The sequence below is a fragment of the Phaenicophaeus curvirostris genome, chromosome 12 (assembly GCF_032191515.1).
Source record: "Phaenicophaeus curvirostris isolate KB17595 chromosome 12, BPBGC_Pcur_1.0, whole genome shotgun sequence".
Taxonomy (NCBI): Eukaryota; Metazoa; Chordata; class Aves; order Cuculiformes; family Cuculidae; genus Phaenicophaeus; species Phaenicophaeus curvirostris.
The window spans coordinates 8,521,431-8,543,996 of record NC_091403.1 but is presented as its reverse complement, the minus strand read 5'-3'; the positions used below and the strand labels follow the sequence as shown (position 1 = coordinate 8,543,996).

At 43.5% G+C, this 22,566-nt stretch overlaps 1 protein-coding gene across 2 annotated transcripts in view; it reads right to left on the bottom strand.

Moving 5' to 3' along the window:
• Nucleotides 1–22,566, bottom strand: part of PLIN1 (perilipin 1) — a 92,616-nt gene that overhangs the window by 68,311 nt on the left and 1,739 nt on the right. The window contains exon 1 of one of the 2 annotated variants that reach the window (XM_069867258.1): nucleotides 1,833–1,836. The exons of the other annotated variant lie outside the window; for it this stretch is intronic. The gene's annotated coding sequence lies outside the window, so the exon portion shown is untranslated. Of the gene's footprint in view, nucleotides 1–1,832; nucleotides 1,837–22,566 lie in introns of those variants that run through there. 2 annotated transcript variants of the gene reach the window in all.

Genomic DNA, 22,566 nt, shown 5'->3' with positions numbered 1-22,566 from the left:
GTATTAGTCATCCTATTTGTGTCCTAGAGCTCAAAATCCACCTTTTGGAGTGCAAATTGAAGCAAAGCATTCATTTAATTTTGAGACCCTACTAAGTTATTTTTCATTCCATTCCAACTGTGCAGCCCCCCTCTGCCCCTGCCATGGTGGCTGCTGCATTCAAGAGACCTCAGTCTGAGATGGTGGCCTGAAGATCTTGTGCAGAGAAGAGTACAAGAGAAGCAGAGTATGCAGTAACTCTTCCCTGGTATAATCTTCCAGCCTAGTGATTTGCTTTAAACTTGCCTGCTTCTACAAAGAGCCCTGTGCCTCTTTTATGCTATTTGCCCGACAGCATCCTGACGCTCGCTCCGGGTGGTTTAGGCAGTGATCTTTCTATAACCCTAGGGCTGGCTTCAGATCCTGCCAAAGCCATCTTGATCCTGAAGGCTCTTGCTCAGCATCTTTGTATTATCACCCACATTCCTCTGTTGTCTCTGGCTACATTCAAGTCCCATTGACAAGCTGGACTTTCGTTAACTTAATCACAGCCCTGAACAAGCTTTTTGCAACATCCCTAGGGTTTTTCTTCACTTCCCCTCCCTGTGCTCAGGGACCTTAGCCCTGCTTCATGTGGGGAATCCACCTGCCCCTTGAAAAGTGATGTTTGAGATGCTGGAAATTCCCAGGTTTGCTGTGACTTCATTATCACTTTGCAAGCTTCATTTATTCTCTCCCTTGTATTTTGATGTCCTGTCTTATCGGCCCATGCAGGGCACTTCAAACCCCTGTAAGCAGCACTCTCTATCCACTGCCACTGATAAGACTGAACAGATAAGTGACAGGGTCTAGTAAAATGCATTCTTTTTTCCGATGAATAGTTTGTAATAGCTTTCTTAGGCATCCATACCACACCCCCCCTTATGCTTTCATACTCCTTCCTACATAGTATTACTTGAATGGTGAAGAAGGAGATGCCAGATGAAAGCAATGACTTCAGAAGAGTAAGAGGATTGAAGTGTCCCTGAGGAAGGCTGGTAAATATGATGTGCCTAGGGAAGTGGAGCGGGGAGGGACATCTGTAATTGAGGAAAAGGGAGGGGAACACAGACGACTCCTGCCAGGACTTTCTGTAGTTGCTGTCATGGGAGGTGAAGAAGTTGTTTAGAAAAACCCAGCACCCACTGGAGTATTGAGAACAGGACCTTTTCTGATTAACCAGAGTTTCTCAGTCCCCATGTTTGGCCAGAAAACAAGTTTCTGTTAAAAGAGACGCTGGCACGATGCCTCAGAGCTGAGCAAGAAATGCCCATGGGGTTTCCCCTGGGAGAAGAGGAGGAAGAAAAACTTCATCCTTCCTGATCCGATATTCAGTGCAGCTTTTTCCATGTTTCTTAACACATTCTGGGAGATGCTGTTCCCTCCACGCTGCTGTTATTTCTTTATAGTTATCATTTATTTCTATATATCCTATCTAAACTGCTCCTGCTCTGGGCACATGTACAAGATATATTTCAGAAAGGGAGGAGGAGGATAATCGAAACTGTCTGGGCATTTGTGAGCACAGAGTGGTCTTGAAGTGACACTGGAGGTTTGCTGGGTGAGGCCAGCCATGGGAAATAGGGATGGATTTGGAGGCAGGAGCTGATCCCTGGGGCTACAGCCCACTTCCCATGCTCCCTCTTTGCCTGGCGACCATGGACAAACCTGGCCCTGATGGAAGTGTAAAGGTGTTCAGTGTCTCCTTGTAGTGATTCCTTTCTGCTGGGGTTTGTTCCTGTGTATATTAACTCACAGCTCTTATTCCTTATCAAGCATGAGGCTGTGCTGGCGCTGGGCTGAGGCTTGTTAGCAAGGGGCAGCAAGGCACTGGGGCTGAGCTGTGGACGTGGGACAAGACAACCTCTAATGTTGAAATTATTGACCAAGGTGCTGAGCTTTTCCTTTGCTGGAGGAGAGAATTTAGCTTCTCTGCAAAGGAGCTCCTTGAAACTCTCCAATTCTCTAGTGAAGGTTTGTTCCAGACTTCATAGAATCACAGACTGGTATGGGTTGGAAGATACCTTAAAGATCATTTAGTGCCAACCCCCTGCCATGGACAGGGACACCTTCCCCTGGTTCAGGTTGCTCAAAGCCTTGTCTAGTCTTGCCTTGAATGCCTCCAGGGATGAGGCATCTGCAATTTCTCTGGGCAACCTGGGCCAGTGCCACCATCCTCATAATAAAAAACTTCTTCCTAGTATCTAATATAAATCTTGCCTCTTTCAGCTTAAAACTGTTAATTTTTCTTGTCTGAAGGAAAGCTTTGCTGGTGGTTTTAGTAGATGCTTCTCAGGCCCAGTCTAGACACAGGATTGTATTTACTAGAAAAAAACAATTTTTCATAACAGCAGTTTAAAAAATGGTCTTGGCTAATGTAACCTGCTGTTTGCTGTGGCAAAGAGGGGTAGTATTAATTAAAGAAGATAAAAAATTCTATTTCCTATAAGGCTGAAATCTACACTAGAGAAATGTGTTTGCGATTCGTTTTTTTTTCTTCATATAGGAAATCATGAGAATGCAGCTTGAAAGAGACCGAAGTCTCATTGTGCTTACAGGCTTTTTCTGTGATCAAAAGCAAGTCCTTTCAGCTCCTTATCTGTTTTATATCTAAGCCAAATTTACACTGATGTGGCTGTGCAGTGTCCCCAAATATGTTTTTATTGGTATTTGCAAATAATTAATCATGGAGTTTGTTGTTGCATATGTTAGAATCTTCTAGGTTAAGGGAGGCCATGGAGTTTCACAGCAGTATTAGGAGAAGAGGAATGAAAATTGCAACAAGTAGAAAATCATGCTAGCAGCCTTCTGGAATAGATCTGTTCAGTCACAGCAGCATGTGTGGGGTACTGGGAAGGCTGAAGAGCCAAAATAATCTGGACTGGAAGTCTTTCTGTTCTGCGCTACAATAGTAAATATATGGTTGCAAAACACTGGCTTGAAACCACTTTTAGTTATTTGTTAACAACACTTTGCTGCATGTAGAGGATTTTCCTGTTACAGCTGGGTGGTCGTGATGAAAGGACACTTTTTTTATTAAAAATAAAAGTGGCCCTAGTCTAGCTCAGAATTTTTTTAGTGTGGAAGAAAAAACAAACCACTGCTTGCTGCATCTGTTGCATTGAGGATGCTGGGGAAGTTGTACGCAAGGAGGGTGGGTGTACAAATAGCCTTGATGAGATTGCTTGGACAGAATAACCTTGAAACAAGTCCCTGAGTAAAACATTACTTAAAAACATGTAAACAAAACCTGCAGAGGGTTGAAAACTGAATGCAGCCCTGTGATATTAGTACTAGACTGGAATAACTGAGGGTTGTAATGCTTCCTGAGCGTTCCCCTCTGGGCCTACTGGCTTGGAAATACCACTATTTCATACTGCTCTAAGCACAGGGGTAATTCATCAGTGTATTTTTATTTTTTTTTTCTTAAACGTCACTAACCCTGCAAATTAAAAAGGCACCTATGAGTAATTAGGCTTTTCTTTTTCCTTTGTTAAGTGAATAAGTGATAGTGACAGCTGAAAAATGCACGTATTTTTTTCCTATCTGAGTCTACAGACCTTGAAGGTCCCTGAGTGCAGGAGAAAATGTTCTGAGATATAGTTTTTCTTGGATTCCCCATAGGACATTTCTGTGGCTTTTCAATTGTCTGTCTACACAGGTTATAAATCTAGTTCAGTAGAAGCAAGACAATTTTTAATGGATTTTTTTTTTGTTAAAACTAATTAAACATCTGCCTCCCTTACCACCACAAACGGACAGAAGAGTAACTATAAAATAATGGCCAACTTGGAATTTGAACAAGGAATTTTGGAAGACTTAACTTATGTTCACCTTCTTCTTTATCAGTTCCTGTTTTCTGGCTATTACAGGAAACTACTGGCAACTTAGGTTTCCTTGGTCACTTGTCAGTGGCCTGTAGAACAGCCCTTACATTGGAGGAATTCATTCAAGGACGGAAACTAATTGATTAAGGCTACCATCTCCAAGAGTGGCTTTTATTCCCTTATTCACATCGTGTCCCCTACATCTACAGTTTGCAGATGAGTCTTGACTTCACGCATCACCGTTCTGTCAAAAATTGCACTGTCTGTTATGGAAATACTGGGAGGTGCTTGACAAATTTGGATCAGACACCTTTATTTCACTCTGATATATTCTTCGTAGGCAAGGCCTAATTAGGTTTTGAGAGCATTTGCTGTTCCTGTGAATGATACCTTCCCACAAGAGATGTTCACAAGCCACTCTGCCCCATTAGACTCTTAGTATAGACAATAAGAAGCTCTTGCATTTCACTCCACTTTCTTGGCTCTTCTTGCTGTTTCCTCCATAATCCACATCAGGTACCTGTCTTCGATGTTCTTCAGTTGAAACCTGGTGCTGAAACATCTTCAGAGCAGACGGAGCTGGGAAATGGGTCAGCTTCTCTAGGAGATGGTGCAAATCTAATGCTGGCTGTGTTCACAGCTCTGTGCTTTCACACTTCTCATCACCATTTGCCGCTTGGGAAGGGGCTGCTAACTGTCCTCTGAGCCCTGAATCTGAACTGATCTATGTTTGCTTGTTTTAATTCCCAGTTAGCACCGTGCTTGTCCCTTCCCCTGCTTTTAGACATCTGCAGAAGATGCTGTTCCTCTAGAGTCTAGCACCTGGGAGTTGTGGTTTGTGGCTGGATGTGAAATGCTGACAAAGTGGTGTCCTCTGGTTTTGTTAATGGTGAAATTTTATAATAACGTGCAATGGAAAATTGGGCTCCTCTCCTTTTTCAGCAGTGCCATGACATTCAGCTGACAGGAGACATCTGCTCCCAGGCTGACACAGTGGCAAAGGCATCCTTGTGATTTAGGCTGGACATTAGGAAAAAATTCTTTGCAGAAAGGGTCATTGGGCACTGGAACAGGCTGCCCAGGGAGGTGGTTGATTCACCTTCCCTGGAGGTGTTTAAGGCACGTGTGGACGAGGTGCTAAGGGGCATGGTTTAGTGTTTGACAGGAATGGTTGGACTCGATGATCCGGTGGGTCTCTTCCAACCTGGTTATTCTATGATTCTATGAAAAGAGGGTCAGCCTGCGTTGCCTTCCCCAGTGGGAAGGACAAATAACTGTAAAAACATCCTTCTTGGCAGTGAGGAGAGCTGATGGCTAGGGAGCAGGAATTCTTGAAAACATTTCTCAGGAGGACAGTGCTTTGCACCTGGCCAGGCACTTGGAAAGGCTGTGAATTAATTGTTGCTTGGTGGGTTGTGGGTGAGTGTTTCGCTCTCCCGGATCCAGATCTCAATTAAAACCACCTCCCTCTGCTTCATCTGGCCTGGGCCAAGGGGAGCTGCTCTGCCAGGAAGCTACTAGAAATGCTGCTACCAGGTTTTGTCTGCAAGCTGCTAAACTCCCTGCCTGTTCTTTATACAGGAAAGCACCAGCGATACTCCTTAGCCCATCTGACGTGCAGATGAGCTCTGTGGACCTGGGCCACTAGTTTCCCTCCAAGTCATTGCACACTTGAGTTTGACCTTCGTTTTCTGCCTTTTCTCAGAGAGCAGCAGCATGTATATATATCTGGGATCACAGCTTCAAGGGGTGGATGCAGTGCTGGGGACAGAATAGGGTCTGACCATGCCGTTCTGTGCCTGTGACCCGAACGAGACCCCCCTTCTCTTGCTGCACAACAAGGGAAGGGTAACTCCTGCCTTGGGAGGTGCTTGGGTTATTGTAAATAGCAGGAATGCCTTGGGATCACGGCTAAGTTTCTTTAATCACCGTTTCTGTTCACCTTTTATGTTGTTTTTAATTGTTCAGTGCGTTCATTTAGTATTTTAATTCCTTTTGTTCTGCCCTGGTTTCAGTTGCAAAAGTCTTTCAAGTGATTCTGGCAAGCAACTCATGAGTGCACTGGCTCGATATTCCCCCATGTTTAACATTTGCCGTAGCTTTTTTATTTCTTTTTTTTCTTGTTTCTTTTTGTCTTTTGGCACCTTAACTTTCATTTGTTAAAGAAAGAAACCTTCAAAACTAAAGAATGTTTCTTGTCTATAATGGCATGAATAAATGAATGTGAGCTCTGTGATTAATGTGCCTTTATACAGTGTATCGTTGTAGAAGGGGGAAAAATGCTTTGTACTTGTTTTCTAGAGCACGTGCAGGGACCTGGAGACAATGCCTAGTATTCTGGGAGAAGATAACAGAAATAAAAGGATGAGGATGCCCTAAATGCAGGGCAGCTTTTTAAAAAAAAAATCATCACAAGGCTTTACATTTAATGAGCCTGAGGCTTGTGCAGGGCAGAGGCTTTTCCTTCTGTCATTAGGCAGAGCTATCATCTCAAACTAGAAGTGTGGTTACAAGCCACCAGGGTCGAGATGGAACCTCTAATGGTTTGGTCCCACTGTGCTGGTGGGTGGGTTCTCAATAGCATTGATGCCTGTAGTCATTTCAATACAGAAGCAAGGCAGTGAAACCATGTGGAAATCACTTTCCACTCCAGCTGGTACTTCTGTGTCCCCTGGAAGCACCAAGAGGATGCTCTAGGGATTTGAGGAAGTCTCCTCCTATGGGAATTTAGCTGCCCCAAGTATTTAGGCTGGCACTTGGCAGTCCAAAGGACTAAGCAAACAAAAACCAAAAGAGAAAGTGACATTTTGACACAAATAGAAACCAATAATGTGGTGCCAAAACAGAATAGATCCAAACCCTACAAAAACAAAGGCTGGAGCCATGATCAATATCTCTGATACGCAGCTGCTTTTAGTACAGAAATCACATAAGATATTCACTTAATAGGAGAAAATGAGGTTCAAGTGGTTAGTTGAGAGAATGATTAGGTAATCTCCAAATTTTCTACTTCTTTTTTTTTTTTATTGAACAAAAACAAATTACATTTTTTGGCTATGCAGGTTCTTTTCCATTGTTTGTGCCTGATAAAGGTGCATGGGATCAAATATCTCTACTTTGGAGAGTCTACCTGTGCATGTAGCAGGGCAGGGGATGGGGCGCTGGGGTGCTGCTCGTGGGGTCTTGGGGCAGATCTGCCCTTTGTGTGGGAGATCTTGTGGGCAGGAAGGACAAGGGTCCCTTGGAGGCTGGGTGAGCATAGGGAGAGGCAACAAAGAGGTCGCTTTAACTTTATGTTCAGCTGTTATTTGTCTGCAGTGGATTTCTCAAGCTGCTGGGGCAGTTGGAAACTGGACCTACTATCTTACACCAGGCTCTCTTTTTGGAGGGGGAGATGGAAGTGTAATTTCTGTTTGTTCCTCTCCTTTGTAAATGCCTCTCACTTTACAGGGTTAGAGCATGTTTGTACTGCAGAGGTGTACTAGGTTTGAATTATGTATGTGAAGGCAAGAAAAAAAAGAGTGCAATTCACTGAGCTCTGGCTGTAGAGCATGATCTTGAAACTGGATGGATTTCCCCCTCCTCCTCACCTCCTCCTAATAAATCTAAGCTATTATGACATTTTAAGAGACTTTTAAATAAACCACGGCGTGGATATATTTTACATCATACCATTCACTTCCTATCCTGAGGGATGGTGTAGCTTTTGTGCTCATTTCCTTGGCATTGCCTGTGATGAATATAACTGCCTTCATCTTAGTGAGGTCTTTGAATCTAGCAAGCCATGACATCTAATGCAATTTGAATAATCAACAGAAGCAGATAATGAAATGCCAGTGTTGAAAGGAAAATTCCCACAGCTTAATGTCCCAGCACAGAGCACAGTGAGAATGTACCAACAGTTTTGTAACCCACTAAATTAATAATGGAGCCAGCCGAGCCGTACACATAAAGCATCTTCTGTAGTGCCTAGAAGTTAACCTTTAAAAGCTAGTGGATTTTGTCTCTCAAAGTCTGTGACTTGCAGCTGACAAATTGTCTGTAATATTTCAATATTTTGCGTTCATTAGGTGATGCAGAGCTGGGTGAAGCTTTGGGCTGGTTTGCCTAGGTAGAGTCAAGATTTCTGAGTGTAAAGCCGGTATGTGCTCCTAAAAGATGAGGATGTTTTGTAAACAGTGCTAGATGCTGGGAGTATCCCTTCAGGAAGAACCTGGGAGATTAAGAAGCCTCAAGTCCAGAAAGAACTGTCTACGTCTGGGTTGTTTTGGGAAATGAGGCATAAGGCTCCTAACGTCACCCTGTAATTATCCATTCAGGAGTCCAGGATTTGCTGGAGAAATAAGTGTTCTGCCTTTGTTAGCAAGTGCTACCAACACTAGTCCCATAGGCAGCAGGGCTCCCCTGGGGAAAACAGTGAATTTTGGATGCTGGGTGCCTGTGTACCTGGTGGTGTGTCCTTCCAGCACGAGGAGAGTGTTAAGGATGACCCAGTGGGATCAGGGATGCTACTGACTGCAGTAAACGTGGGTCTGGGGAGGAGAGCTGCAAGCTTAGCTGAAAATGGGTAAAATTGCAATAGAGACAAGCCTAATCACGTTGAGAAAAGCAGTAATAGATAACCTAGTTTTGGGCAGGCTCTAGGCCCCTTTTCAGTCTTTTCTGAAGTCGCTGCCTTATGAGAGAGAGGATGGGGGAGACTAAAAACAGATGTCCCAGATGCAGCCAGCATTTTTGATAACTGGACTTGTGAAATAATCTTGCTTTATAAAAACTGATTTTGTTTTTGTTCTTTTACAAAGAGCAACACAGAGTGAGTTCTTGCTTCTACAAATCCTCTCTGAAGGAACAATACTGTATAAATCAAACTCTGGTTCAGGGTTTTATTTTCTTTTTAATCTTTAATATTTAATTTAAGACACCAGTTTGGACTGACATGTTTTAATTTTGAAAGGGCATATATTTCTTCTTTAAGGAAATGGTATTTTTCCCTTTATATCATGCTATGAGAAGAGGAAGAGGCTAAAATATTCCTCTAAACAGTATTGCCCTCATGAAACCTTGTTTTGTCTGTGATGAGTTCAGAGTAAAATAAGGTCCTTCTTGCATTTCTTCTCCTAAAGAGAAGGAAGATAAGCACATAAGGAAGATTTACAGTCCACTGGAATGAAAGCGAGGGCTTGGGTGTACGAGGCTGCCTTTTTGTCCAAGTTCCAATGACCAGCATTACCTACAGGCTATTGCACCAGTCTGGACCGGTGTTGTGTTTTGCCTCAGTTGGTGTCTCTGGGTTGGTGCTTGGAAATGGGGACAGTACATGGGACCTGAGGTCCTGGGACCCCTGTGCCCCATGTCACGCAGCATCATCCTTCCATGGCTGCAGCTGAAACCCTGCAGTGACTGTTAATGCCCAGCTGTATTAGGTACATCGTGTTTCAGAGAGGAACTTACCAGAGCCAGAGGAGTTTTTGAGTAAATAGTCCATTAATATTTTTTTTAAGGTTTTCTCTATGTAGAAGAAAATGTGTTCTCAGATCCAACAGTAGGTATTAAAATAAATGTGTTTCTCTTCCAGGAGTTTGTTCAATGTGCAAATAAAATCTGCCCTCATGCACAGAAAGTCTGGAAGGTTTCAATTTAAAATTCATTGGGTTTTCTAGAGAAGCATATGGGTTTTTTTCGTGTGTGTAGAAATGTATTGAGAAAGATCCTCATCTGCATAAGCCATCAGAGAGTAAATGTCAATTATGGATTCATAGACTAGGAAAAAGATCTGTTACTCTTGATTTATCCTTGTGATAAGATTTATAAAGTACAGTCATAGTGTCTGTTAAAAAGAATTACTCCAGCTGGTATAAATAAAAACAATAAACTTAATAGCAAAAGTGATAATATCAGCCCACAATATGATCAGAACAGTAAAAAGCAACACACAAATTGGTAGTTGATGTCCAGAGGAGAGGACTGCATTTCCTATTTGCACTTGAGGGATATACGAGCTCATTTGGGTCTGCAGGAGAGTTCTCATGCGTGACTCAAAGCAAGAGTAATAAGGATTATGGTGCTATTGCCCCACTTATTGAAATAACCAGTATACACTTAAGTCTCTGCTTCTGAATTTGACTCATTCATTGCTGGGTCGCTTGGCACTTTCCAGTGTGATATGCAAGGACTTAAAATTCATATGTCTCGGGAGCCCTCAATCTAATTTCATTGCAGACTGCAACAAAATGTAAAAGCGAAGTCCCACATTAGTTGTGCGTCATCAGATCAGCTCTGCTGTGATAATGTTAAAAATACTCAAGAAAATGATGTGCTTGCCCTGAGAAAAACTACTCAGGGAAGATGGAGAAGGATCATCCAAACAGCAAGGGTGAACGTGCTATGCTGAAAGCTTCAGCATGACAAAATGAATTCCTGGGCAGCTTCTCTGCAGGGAGGGAGGTCGCAGCCGTGACTTGAACAAGGCACTGGGGAGCTGGGAAAAAACCATTGCTGGTGTTGGTGCTGGACCTCTCTCTGACCTTGACTGCAATGACGACTTGCAAGATTAGAGCAGGATAATTCAACTGGAGACAGATGTTCAAAGTACTGATAAGTTGTGACATTGACTTTCTGTGCCCCAGTTTCCTGCATATTAGTATTGTGGTACATTAGGTATGATTATGCATGATATTTTGTGAGTCTTTTAATAATGCTACTGTGGGAGTATGGATAATTGCATGATTTAAAAGCCCTCCACACCAACAGCGTAAGGATTGAGTCCCAATATTATGGTCTCCGATCCCCATTGATGATAAACATCCTATAATTGAGTTCTTCTTGGTATGAATTCTCCTTGCTAAGCCTTGCTGCCTTTGGATACTCACTTGTGTCAGCAGAGGATGCCTTGGCACAGGGCAGCTATCAGCATAATGGTCCTGCAGTGATGGAGGAGGCTTAGATGGCTCTGCAGATATCAACAAGTCTCTTGGTAACCTTGATAGAGCAGGAGGTGGTGGCTTTGTTGGTCCAGTGATCCTCTCTGGAGATCCCAGAACAGGCAGTGCTGGGCCACATGTCCCCACTGTGGTCTCACAGCAAGGTCGTGCACAGTGTAACCAACCCACCAAAAGCCCTGCAGGGGGATGCAGAGGGTGGGATCTTTACCTGGTGGTGTCAACTTTATTACTGTGATTCTCATCCTCCTTGCCTCCTCCTGGCACTCTTTTCATGCAGTGTCTAAACTTCCAGTGTTTTTGAGAGATGAAACAAGGGGGAATTGCATTGCCCACTTACTAAGGCTCAGGCTCTGATTGCCTTAAAGCAATCCAGCTGCAGGCTCTGCCAAGGAGATGCTGCATTTTCCCTGCCATCAGCCTTGCTTTTCCATCAGCCTGAACAACAAACAGGCATTTGGTGACTGGTCTGGCTAGAAATCAGCTGTATCTCCCTGTCCACAATACCTGCACCTTTGGTTGCATCTGTGCCACTTCCCTACACGGCCACACTGATGCCAGCATACAGGGCAGGATGCTGCGTGGTCCTCTTGGCCACTAGCCCATGACCTGGAAAACACAACCTTGGTAGAAACCTCACCATTAAAAAGGAAACTGAAACTTTTGGAAACTTTGCAGATGGTACGGGTTGAATGGAGGCTTGTCGACCTCCATGGTATCAGAGATACCAGTCAGCAGGTCTTGTGTCTGCTCGGCGTGAAAGCCTAGACCTGGGACAATGGCTTGAGAGCAGGGTGCTGTCATCCCACCCAAACATGCCGTACAAACCTGCTCAGTAACTGGGCAAGGTTGGAAGGGGAGAAGGGAAGTTCACTTTCCTTGTCTATGGGGCTATTCAAAAAATACTGTTCTCTGAAGAGTTTTTTAGCCTAAATGTATTCTTCATCAACTTACATCTATTTGTTCTTGTGCCAATATTCTTCTTCATCTTAAATAGCTCTTCTCTCTCCCTTGTGTTTATCCCCTTGATGTATTTATAGAAAATAATCAGAACCCCTTTCAGGCTTCATCTTGCAAGGCTAAATGAAGCAGCTTGTATAGTCTCCTCTTACAACACTGGCTCATCCCAGTTACTTCCTGCTCTGAATTGGACATGACTGAGTACGAGACCACGTGGGAAAAAATATTACCAGTGAGATTGTACCTTGTCCTTCCCATTGATGCTCATCCTAGTCTGTGCCTTATAAATGTGTCAACACCCCTCTGTGGGACCTGTGTGCAGAGCTACTTGTCATGTTTCCTTTGCTTGTCTATGGCCATAGCATGGCAAACACTCATAAATGTCCTATCCCAGACTAACAATTCTCTTTCCCCTTGCTTCCAGGTGCTCACAGATATTCTTGCTAGTCCTGAAGTACAGAATCATAAATTTCATTGTTAGCCCCATCCCTTTGCCTCTGTTCCTGTGCAATATTCAGGTTTTATCTAGGAATGCTTCCCAGCTTACTGCCTAATGCTGCTAAAGGCATCAGTGTCTTTCTGCTCTGTTCAGAGATAATTAATGGAGATAGCAACTAAAATTGGTCCCAATCCTGGAAGAATTCCTCTAGTAACCTCCACCCCACCTGCTCGTCCTTCTTTTGAAACAGTATGGCAGGTAGCAGTGGTGAATTAAGCCAAACAATTGCCAATGAACTTGGTTTTCCACGTCAGCTGTTTTGCTGAAGTCCAGATAGGCCATACGTGCTGCTTTAAAAAATGAGGATTTTTATCAGAGAAAGATAATGGCATAGCTGGATGTGATTTATTTTGATGTATTTTCTCCTGCCACCACTTACTTCCAGAGCCCTTTCCTTCATCGTGTATTAAAAAGCCTTGCTTGCTTGTGAAATCAGACTAAAGAGCCTGTAGTTGTCCAGATTGCTTGTCCACACCTCCAAAAAAAAAATTGGAATATCATATTTTCTTGTTCTATCTGATTGCACAGATATATTAAATAAATCCTTGTCTTGTTCACTATCTTACATCCAGATTTCCAAACAAGTGTAGGGAGGATGCTGGTTCTTTCTTTGATGAAATCTGTTGAAAAAGGACCAACAAATGAAACCCAGTCACCATGCCTTTAATAACAAATGCAGGCAAATAAAACATCCTTTGAGACTCTCATTTTTCAGGCTCTGTATATGTAGCACAGCTTCTGACTGCAGCGCTGTGTCTCAGTGTATCTAACCACCCTGACACCTGCAAAAACTAGTAGCTTGGGTATGATACAAAGCATTTGGCAAAGATCAGCTGAAGAAAGGTTTGCAATGAGTTCTGTGATCACATAGAGGTTTGTTGTTAAAGTGGAATATCCTGTGTAGACACTCCAACTTTTATCATTCTCCAAAAACTGGAAGCTAACGTGGTATTAACTGAAATAGTATGATAGATGGCTGTGTTATAATTGAATTAGTTAGGAAGCATTGACCTTTTTGATGTATAACGTCTCTGAATGTGAACAACAAATACAAACTAATGCTTTTATGAGTTTGCTTGGTAAGCTTAGCCATCAATTGACTCGTGATAAATAAGACGTTGTACGCTCCAGTCAATGGAAAACATGTTTGCAGCTCCTGTGCTTGTATTTTTCTACTCTGTGAAATCAGCTCTGCAGGCACACATTACTCAGGTGTGGCTTTTATATTATGAGCTGAACCCAAATGCGAATTCAAGTCCTCAGAGGACCTCATACTTGCTGGATAATGATGAGCCCAGCAGTTAGTGCTTGGTGTTAATTGTTTGCTCCCTTACAGCGTGTCCAGATTAGCTGACAACGACCTGATGAGATTTCTGCTGTTTCTGCAGCACCTCTGCTTGTCAAAATAGTTGTAGATCAATAGCAGTTACCTCCACAAGCCATACCGAAAGTGAGGTTAGATGGGAAATTAGAAGAGAGGAAGCTGTTTGCAAAGAATTCATATTGTTTGTTCTTCTTGTGTTTCTACACCTTGGTCATTACAGCTCCAGAGCAGAAAATGAAATTTTGTTATCTTTTACTCACTATGGGTTTGACAGGAAAATCACTATTGCTCTAACCTGGGACATTTTATTAGTGTTTATCTGACGATGATAAATTCACATACTGCTACTTGCCACTGCAGCCAAAATAAATGATCTCCAGGTGGATGGGGTTCTCAGGGAACCGGCGGGTGTCTGCTCTGCCTCTTCAAATCCAGCCTAGGTCAGGAAATCTTGTCCTGAAAAACATCTCTTTACTGTGCCATTTGAAATTAGCTGATGGTTCTCAGCCTACATATTGATGCTTCCAAAATGGCAAGTCCTTGGAGCAGGAAGGTTGCCCACTACCCCTTGTGCCTATTTGCAAGTGTAGTTAATTCCTGGTAGCTTTGGCTTTCTCTACCTTGGTCCCCCTTTTGTGCACAGTTTGCAGGTACTTCCTTGCATGCAGAAATCACCAAACCCCTCTCCAGATCTGAGACTCACTCATGGAGTAACTAAGAGCCCACAGCTACAGCAGCTTCTTGTAGTTACTATTGATTTAGGTAAAAGCATAAACATTGCATTCTTCCAGTTTGTGTGTCTGTCACTCGCCTCAGGCTCTTTCTTTTCCTCTGTGGGATCAATTACCTTCTTATTCTTCAATGCAGCCTGGCATGCCCTGCTGGAGCACAGGAGCAGAGGCGCTGCTGTAACGATTTGGATCAAAAGGATCCCTCCAATGCAGGACCGTGCCACCCTGAAGGCCAGCAGCAGACATCTTAGGGAGCACTGCAGAAACGCATTATTATGGCTTAATTTTCATCTAAGGGAAAAAACCCCAAACCATTATAGTGTCTCCAAAGTGAAATCAGAGTAAGCCATGAAAGAGCAAAACCAGACCAACCAGTTACTAGCAGAAATTAGCATTGTCTTATGGCTGATTTTGTACATCTCTGCCCCTGTCTTTTTTTTTTTTGGACACCTCCCAAAACTGATCTATGTTTCTAATTTTTTGCTTCAAGTCTAGAAAGTATCATTGTATGTACAAGACTTTAAAATACTCTTTTTAGCTCTTGATCTTTTGTAATTCTTGGTTGTGATGTTCACAGTACTGATGCTGAAAGAATATCATCTCCCATACCATCTTTTCTCGCTCTCCGTATAAGTATTAAATGCAATGAAACTATAAAATTTTGTCTTGCAAATTTAGGGGAAAGTTCAGGCTGGGTTATATGTAAGCATTCAATAGTGGCAGTGGGAGAAAAACATCTCAAAAAACATTGCAAGGGCAACTCAGATAGGGGTGAGAGGGGAGAGCAGCATGAGCCCTGTTACCTCCCTACACAGAGAAACAGAAGTCAGTAGCTGCATCTCTGTCCTTCACAGTTTCAGCTGGGAGCTGAAAACAGAGTGCATGGCAGTATTACCTGTGAGGTGTAGCCTTTGGCTCCACAAACCACGTACAGCCCTGACCTTGAAGCTTATTGCTCAGAAGTTGGCATCAGGAGTAGCGCTTGACTGGTTCTTGATATCTTCGTGCTCTGAGCAATCCTGCTCAGCTCCAGCCCTCCTGTGAATAGATGCAGCACCTCAGCACAAGGTGTGTGCTGTGCCTTCCTTGGGCTGTTGCTCCTTAGACTTCTCTCTGTGTGTCCTGACAAGAGTTTGCTGAGTCCTCCTGGATTTAATGTGCACAAGCAGGTCAGATATGACACAACTTGTGGGTCTTCCCTGGTATGGAGTGGAAAAAAACCAATCCCTTTTATTATTTTATCTTCCCCATATGCTAAATAAATTGTGACAAAACTGCCATGTAAAATGTGGTTCTACACAATCCCCATTGATAAAGCAATTATGGAAAAGCTAGGCTTCAATATGCATATAATCCCCCAGACATCACAGGGAAAGCGTAAGGACTTAAAATAACTCATCCAGGGAGCAAACCTTGCAAACCTAATTAAATTCAATAGAGATATAGAAGGAAGAGAGATTCCTTTTCTCTACGACCTGACCATAGTCAATCGGAGAAAAGATTAAATACTAGAAGAGTTTCAGTCTATTTGTTGTGATTAAAGAGCATCGTACAGGATGTTTCAGGAGCAGTCCACTGTCTTCATAATGTAATTTAAGTTACTGTGCTCTACCTGGGTCATCTGTCTTTCATCTGCCATTTTTCCCAGCATGGGGAAGCATGACTTTCTGGCGAATAAAGACATCTTGTTATGATGCACCTCGTTATGTCATGCAATACCTCATGTGAATGATACAGTGACCCATGACAGGGCTGTGACGCAGGGGGAGGAATCATAGAATCACCAGGTTGGAAAAGACCCTCCGGCTCATTGAGTCCAACCATAAGGAGTACAAGAGAGGAGTAATACGTGAAGACAATGTTCCTTTATTCTCTAATGGCAGTCGGATTGTGTCACACCACCCGCTCCAGCCTCACCGGCAACTGGAGAAATCCCAGGGCTGCTGAGATTAGGCTTTTTTTCTGACAATTTCAAATGAAATGAGTGATTCAATCCCAGTCCATCTTGAAGACAAAACCTGAGGCAAGCTTCTGCCTCTATTTTTGGATTGCAGCCAGCACATTTTGCACCAGATTGAGGTACAAGGTGGCTTGAAGAAGCCAGCAAGGAATGACTTGGTCATAGACATGTTCTGACCTAATCTCTGCTCTTGGAACACAAAACCACAGATCCCTTTAAAGGATTTTAAGGCAGAAAAAAGCAGCTGAAAGGAAGGGATTCTAGGGGTAGTGAACAATTTAGAGATTTTGGACAAAACATGTGAGAGAGCTCCTTTAGAGCTTCCATAAACTTGCCTGCTACGTGGGAGGTTGGAAGGAGGGAAGCTGACCTTGACCCCCACACAGCAGCTGCCTTCCCTTTTGACTCTCCACTTTGCATGGGCTCAGCCAATATATATTGCTTAATCAGTGAGAACCTTGGAGCATCTGGTTGATACGTAATCCTTATTCCCATGGTGAACATGCAGGAAATAGATATAAATAAAAGCAGGGCCAGTGAAGCCTGAGGTTAAGTGGAGGTGCATTCCTGCCCACCATCAGACATGAACAAGCTGGACCTAAGGCTGCTCCCCAGTGAGATACAATTTCCTGCAGCAAAACTGGCAGTGGACAGAGACTAGAGACTAGAAAGAGCAAGAAAGCAATATGGAGAAAGCAAAAGGCAAAAGGGTGTGACTTCAGATCTGCTGGAAGAGTCAGAATCAATCCTTTCCATCACAGCAAGGGTTGTGTTCCTGGGCTCACCTGGCAGAACTGAAGAACCTGTCCTTGCACTCAGCAGTTATTTGCAAGGACTCTTCCTTCATTTTCCAGACTGCAAAGCTGGAATTGGAATGAATGGTTCTATCCTGCAGGACAGTGCCAGGCATTTCTCTGCAAGGTACACTGTGGTGATGCTGTAAGGGATGCAAACCTGAGAGGATACGGAGCATGCGTGGGAGCTTCAGATGCTGATGCTCCCTAGCAGAGTGTCCAGAGGTATTCAAAGGTGCAGGGGTATTTTGCAGTAAATATGTCTAACTTTTAAAACCATGAGAGGATCAAACACTAGAAAAAATACTGAAGGCAATGATAGTTTCTTAATTCCTTGATGTCTTCAGTGGAGACTGAAGGCTTTTCTGGAAGATACTTTTCAATCAAATGCTAACTGCTGAGCTAAACACAGCAGTTATTGAGTGAAATGCTATGGGCTATGATGTTCTGCAGACTGATGAGCTAATAGTCTCTGCTGGCCTTAAAATCTGGATGCACGTTTTAAGGGGATTCTATAAAAAGGCTGTCCCAATAAATAATTACTCAAGGCGGTAAAAGCTAAGGCATTTGTGAATTCCTTGATGACCACAAGAAATTTGAAGTCTGTTTAACATATTACCTAAGTGCCAGTGAGCGGAATCTGACATCGATATGACTGGAAAGTCTCCTCTGTGTCCAGTGGGTGTTTGGTCGGGTCATGGTCATGGAAATGGTTTAAAAGCTAAGGACAGTAGGGAAGCAGGGTTGTGCCTTCCTCCATCTCAGAGCATCGCTGCAGGTGAGATATCATCCTTCAGGTTTTAACTCTTATGGGAAGGTTATTTTGATTTTCCTTTAGAAAACCTTGATGAGCCAAACTTGGTGATGAGCCAGTAGCCAACAGAGAGACAGATTGCATAGAATATTCACCTGAACGTGCAAGACCTCAGCACGTACTTTGCACAGCTTGGAAATACCTTTTCCTCTCTGGAACTTGGTATGGAAGATAACACCTTCACAAGAGCTCACACAGAACAAATATGTCTCCAGCTTTGACTCAAGATCCCGCGCAGCCTGTTGTTCAGCTGTGGTTGAGGAAATCTTGTGAAGTAGACAGGTGGTTACCTGTAACACTTGCTGCTGCCTTCACCTGTCAGATAAAGAGGAACCGGTGCCTAAACAGCCGGAGCAACGGCTGAGTGCAGTTACACATGAGCCACACTGACTCCATCTGCACAGCCTTCCAGCACCCTGCAAGATGCTTGTTCCCTCCTAGGGGCTGCAATCAAAAAGCAGCCCCTGATAATTTTTTTTCTTCCTACTTTTGACCTAAAATCGGTTGCCTCTGTGTTTTTGTGCATGTTCACTCCAGGAAGGGAGCTTGTCTGTGCTACTACAAGAGAAGCATCTGAATCTTGTCTCTTTCGCTTGTGGTTAACAATGCATTCAAAAAGACCGAAAATGAAAAGCCCAAGCAAAGGGTCATTTATAAAAAGTTTGGTTGCGAATATCAATACCTGATTTTTTTTAAGTCTTCTTCAGTTGGTTAAACAAGTTTAAATATAAAGTTTCTTCTCTCAGATGGATTAGCCTGTGACCTTTTCAATCAATGTTGGTTTTGTACATGGTCTTAAAAGTCCATTTTACAAATGCTTGAACATGCAGTGTGGGGGTTTCTTCCTCATAGGCATTTGTGCCAGCAAAAGCCAGTTGTTCTCACACCCATTGGAAAAAAAATCAGCATAACAGCAAGTAGTTTTAAAATTTAGACAATATTCACAAAAATATTTCATCTTATCCATCCCGCTCCACACTTACTTTCTATTTGTTTTTAAATATATTCGGGGAAAAAAATCACTTCAGCCTAGGACTGCTGTCAAGTGTACTGCTTTGAAGAATTTGGCATATTCTTCAGTCAGCACATCTGGTTGGGTGGATGCTATTCAACAGTCTGATCCTTTTTGGTTGTTGTCACATTTCAAGTGATCCTGTGCCAAAACCTGTTTAGCTGAACAAGAAGTTTGCCTATTATCAATCACTCAGTGATAACCACTGCCAACTCAAAGATGCATCTTTCCAGGCGTAGCCTGCGTGCATGCTGGCTGCAGAAGCCAACTTAAGCAATATTGATACCCTACTGAGATTTCAGAGGAAGTGCAAATATGGACTGCTTGATAAAAATAGCAAATCTGCAGGCTACATTTTGCTAAGTGCTATTTAACAATGCAGAAAGTTTGGTGTTTAACTTAGGAGAGCATCAAATGCTTCATCCTGACTGCAATAAAGAGGTAAGGAATACAGCATCCTAAGTTATCTGGCCATTCCCTCTTCAGGGAGCACAAGAGGATCGGAGGCTCTCCTCTCACTGGAGTATAACTTGTACTCCCAGCGTAGGGCTATGCTTTGGACTTTAGATTTTCTCTTAAAAGCAAACACAAAAGAGATTAAGGACTTTCTGTTGGCACACTAGCAAATGTAAACCAATCTCTGCACTATAAGCCATATTGGTGAAGGACTTTTTTTTTTTTTTCTCTTAGATTTCAATATCATTTGACTGCTGGTAGCTGTTTCAGGAGTGTATGTGCTAAACAGGGTGTTAGGTATGGTCATGTCCCATTTAAAATGAAATTTGTTGTCTTTTACCTCTCAGCAAGAGACTAATCTGGAAATGATTTGGGGGTTCCTGAGACCAGCTAAAACACCAAGTTGGTTGAAGGGTTTTGGTACGTCGAGCTCTTATTTTTCTAATGGCACAGTTTTGCCCAGGGGTTGCAGTAAGGAAGGTGAACAAAAAGTTTTCTGCATAAACACTTCTTAGTGCTTAGAAATGAACCCTTGGGCCAGTCCCTCTGCTGTCAATGGGACAAGCAGTTTGTTTTAAGTATAATTCTTTGCAAGGTAGAGCACGCTACAGCTGTGTGGTGCTACAGCCACATCGGGAGATGAGGTAAAGCAAGAGCCTGGAGCCCAGGCTTGCTGCAGCGTGGACTGGGTCATGGGATGTACCTTGCTCTAGAGGGGCTGCAACAGAAGGAAAGTTTTGCAAGAGTGTGAACAGGACATAAGTGGAAAATACCTGCCCTGCCACTGGGAGTTACCAACAAGGAGAGGGAGCCAGAAAGTTTCAGAGAAATAGATAGTGAGTGTTGCAGTGATGAAAGTCAGATTTTCTTTCTTAGGCCTTATCCTCAACATGACCTTCTCCTTCAGCAGCCATCAGCTTCAGGGTTTCCAGCCCTGTGGAGTTATTCTTAAGTGCAAACAAAACCCACCATTGCTGCTGTGAGAAAAGACAAGATAGTGACAATGTGTTCATTTTTGGGTAGCTGGGATAATCATCAAGTCTGAATGAGGAACATGCTTTGGCTGTGGCAAGCAAATTGGGCTGAAATATCTTCATATTAAGATTATGCTAATAGGGATGAGACTGTGATGCCCATGTGAGATGGGCACTGTTTCTGCAGAACCGTAATGCCAGACAAGCTGGGTGTGCAAAGTCCTGGACACCCCTGGCTCAAGGAGACATCTCCTACATCCAGTGGGTCACCTGCTTAATTTAGAAGGAGTTGCTGAAGGGAAGGCAGGGAAGTAAGAGCCCTGGAGGGAAGGTGGAGGCTCTGGGGGAGCCAGACAAGGTAAATGTGCCAGCAACTGAAGGAAAGAGGAGATGAAAGGAAAAAGGAGAGTGGAGAACAAAGCAGAGCTGTCAAGGAAAGGTGGGGAGGAGAAACAGGAGAAGGTGGTGCTAAAATTAGGTAGGGAATGGGGACAGGCAGAGCTCGTCTGGTGCTCTCCCCTTGGATGAAATTCCCACTGAAGCTGCTATCAAACCTGGCCTGGGGAGGCAGTGAGAATTGGAGTCTAGATGGGAAAGTGAGGGAAGGGGGGTGGTCGCTGCAGACCTGCAGTGCCCTGAGCTGCTTGGATGGATTTTCCCCTGCCCTTCTCTCTTGAGCCTGGGACACACCACCCAGTGTCTTTTTGTAAAATCAGTGTCTTATGTTTATGACTCTGCACCATGTTTTAACTGTTTCAAACCAATTTTTGCAGGTGATTCCTAATTATACGCTACTAGTCACACGCCACAAAAAGCTAATGAAGCCATTGCCACCAATTAAATGCAATTTCTGCATGCTGAGGGGAAAGCGAGGAAAGCAAAGTGACCAAACTTTCCACTGGCTGCAGCCTGGCTTTGGAGCATAGCTGCTCCCAGTTGCCCTCCAAGTAGAGATTTGGGGCTACAGGAACAATGCTCTGCACAAATGAAACTGCATACAATGGGGGAGCAAAGGACGTGTATTGGAGAGCATCCCTTTCACTGTAAGCTTGAGCTTTTAAATCACCGCCAGTTCTCACCAGACTTTCTACAGAAGGCAGTTCCATAGCACAGCTACAACTCAGGCCAGCGAGCATACACCAGGACTGCAAGGCAAGCAAGTGCTGGCTGATATACAACCATTTCAGCTTCATAGAATCACCAGGTTGGAAAAGACCCATCGGATCATCGAGTCCAACTATTCCTCATGCCATGCCCCTCAGTGCCTCGTCCACCTGTGCCTTAAACATCTCCAGGGAAGGTGACTCAACCACCTCCCTGGGCAGCCTGTTCCAGTGCCCAATGACCCTTTCCGTGAAAATTTTTTTCCTAATGTCCAGCCTAAACCTCCCCTGGTGGAGCTTAAGGCCATTCCCTCTCGTCCTGTCCCCTGTCACTTGGGAGAAGAGCCCAGCTCTCTCCTCTCCGCAACCTCCTTTCAGGCAGTTGTAGAGAGCAATGAGGTCTCCCCTCAGCCTCCTCTTCTCCAGGCTGAACAACCTGAGCTCTCTCATGATCCCTCTTCTTCCAAGGAGTTCAGGATTATGCAGCTGGGGACTCCTTGTCAATCAGGGGATCATTGGTCAGACATCCTCTTTCATTATGAGGACATGCATTATCAATCTCATTATTATTTTTACTATGCTCCTTAATTTCTAGCTGGACCAGATTTCACTATGGGAGCAAACTCTCAAAATCTATCCGAATGTGGGTGAAACCAAATGAGATCATCTAGACCTGGACTAGTGGTAAGAAATGTTTCCTTCTTATTCTGTGGTGTTTGCAGTTCTGATGGGTACAGAGACCTTTTCTGCCAGTTCTGATACCTGAAGATATGCTCTAAGGACGTGGTATAGGGTGAAACCATGCAGTTATGAATTTGCAAGAAAAGACCTACTTACAACATAAAACAATCTGAAAAAAGCATGGAAAATGGGGCCCAAGGACACTGCCTCTTTCAATGTTGTTAAGTAATGGTGAGAATAAATGTAGTATAAACACCTTTTTCTTCAATTTTCAAAGGTGTATGTTTATCTTGTCCTCTTGTTTAGCTGCTGTCTGTTAAGTGTTTTCACAGATGTTGTATTCATATACAATATTCTTCAGGCAGTGGAAGGACTTGCATATCAGTGGGTTTCAGAATAAAACTCTCTCCAGACCTCTTGCTTCTTCCAGGAAAGCAGAGTGCTCTTTTCCCAAGGTTGTCAGGGTAAATAAAAT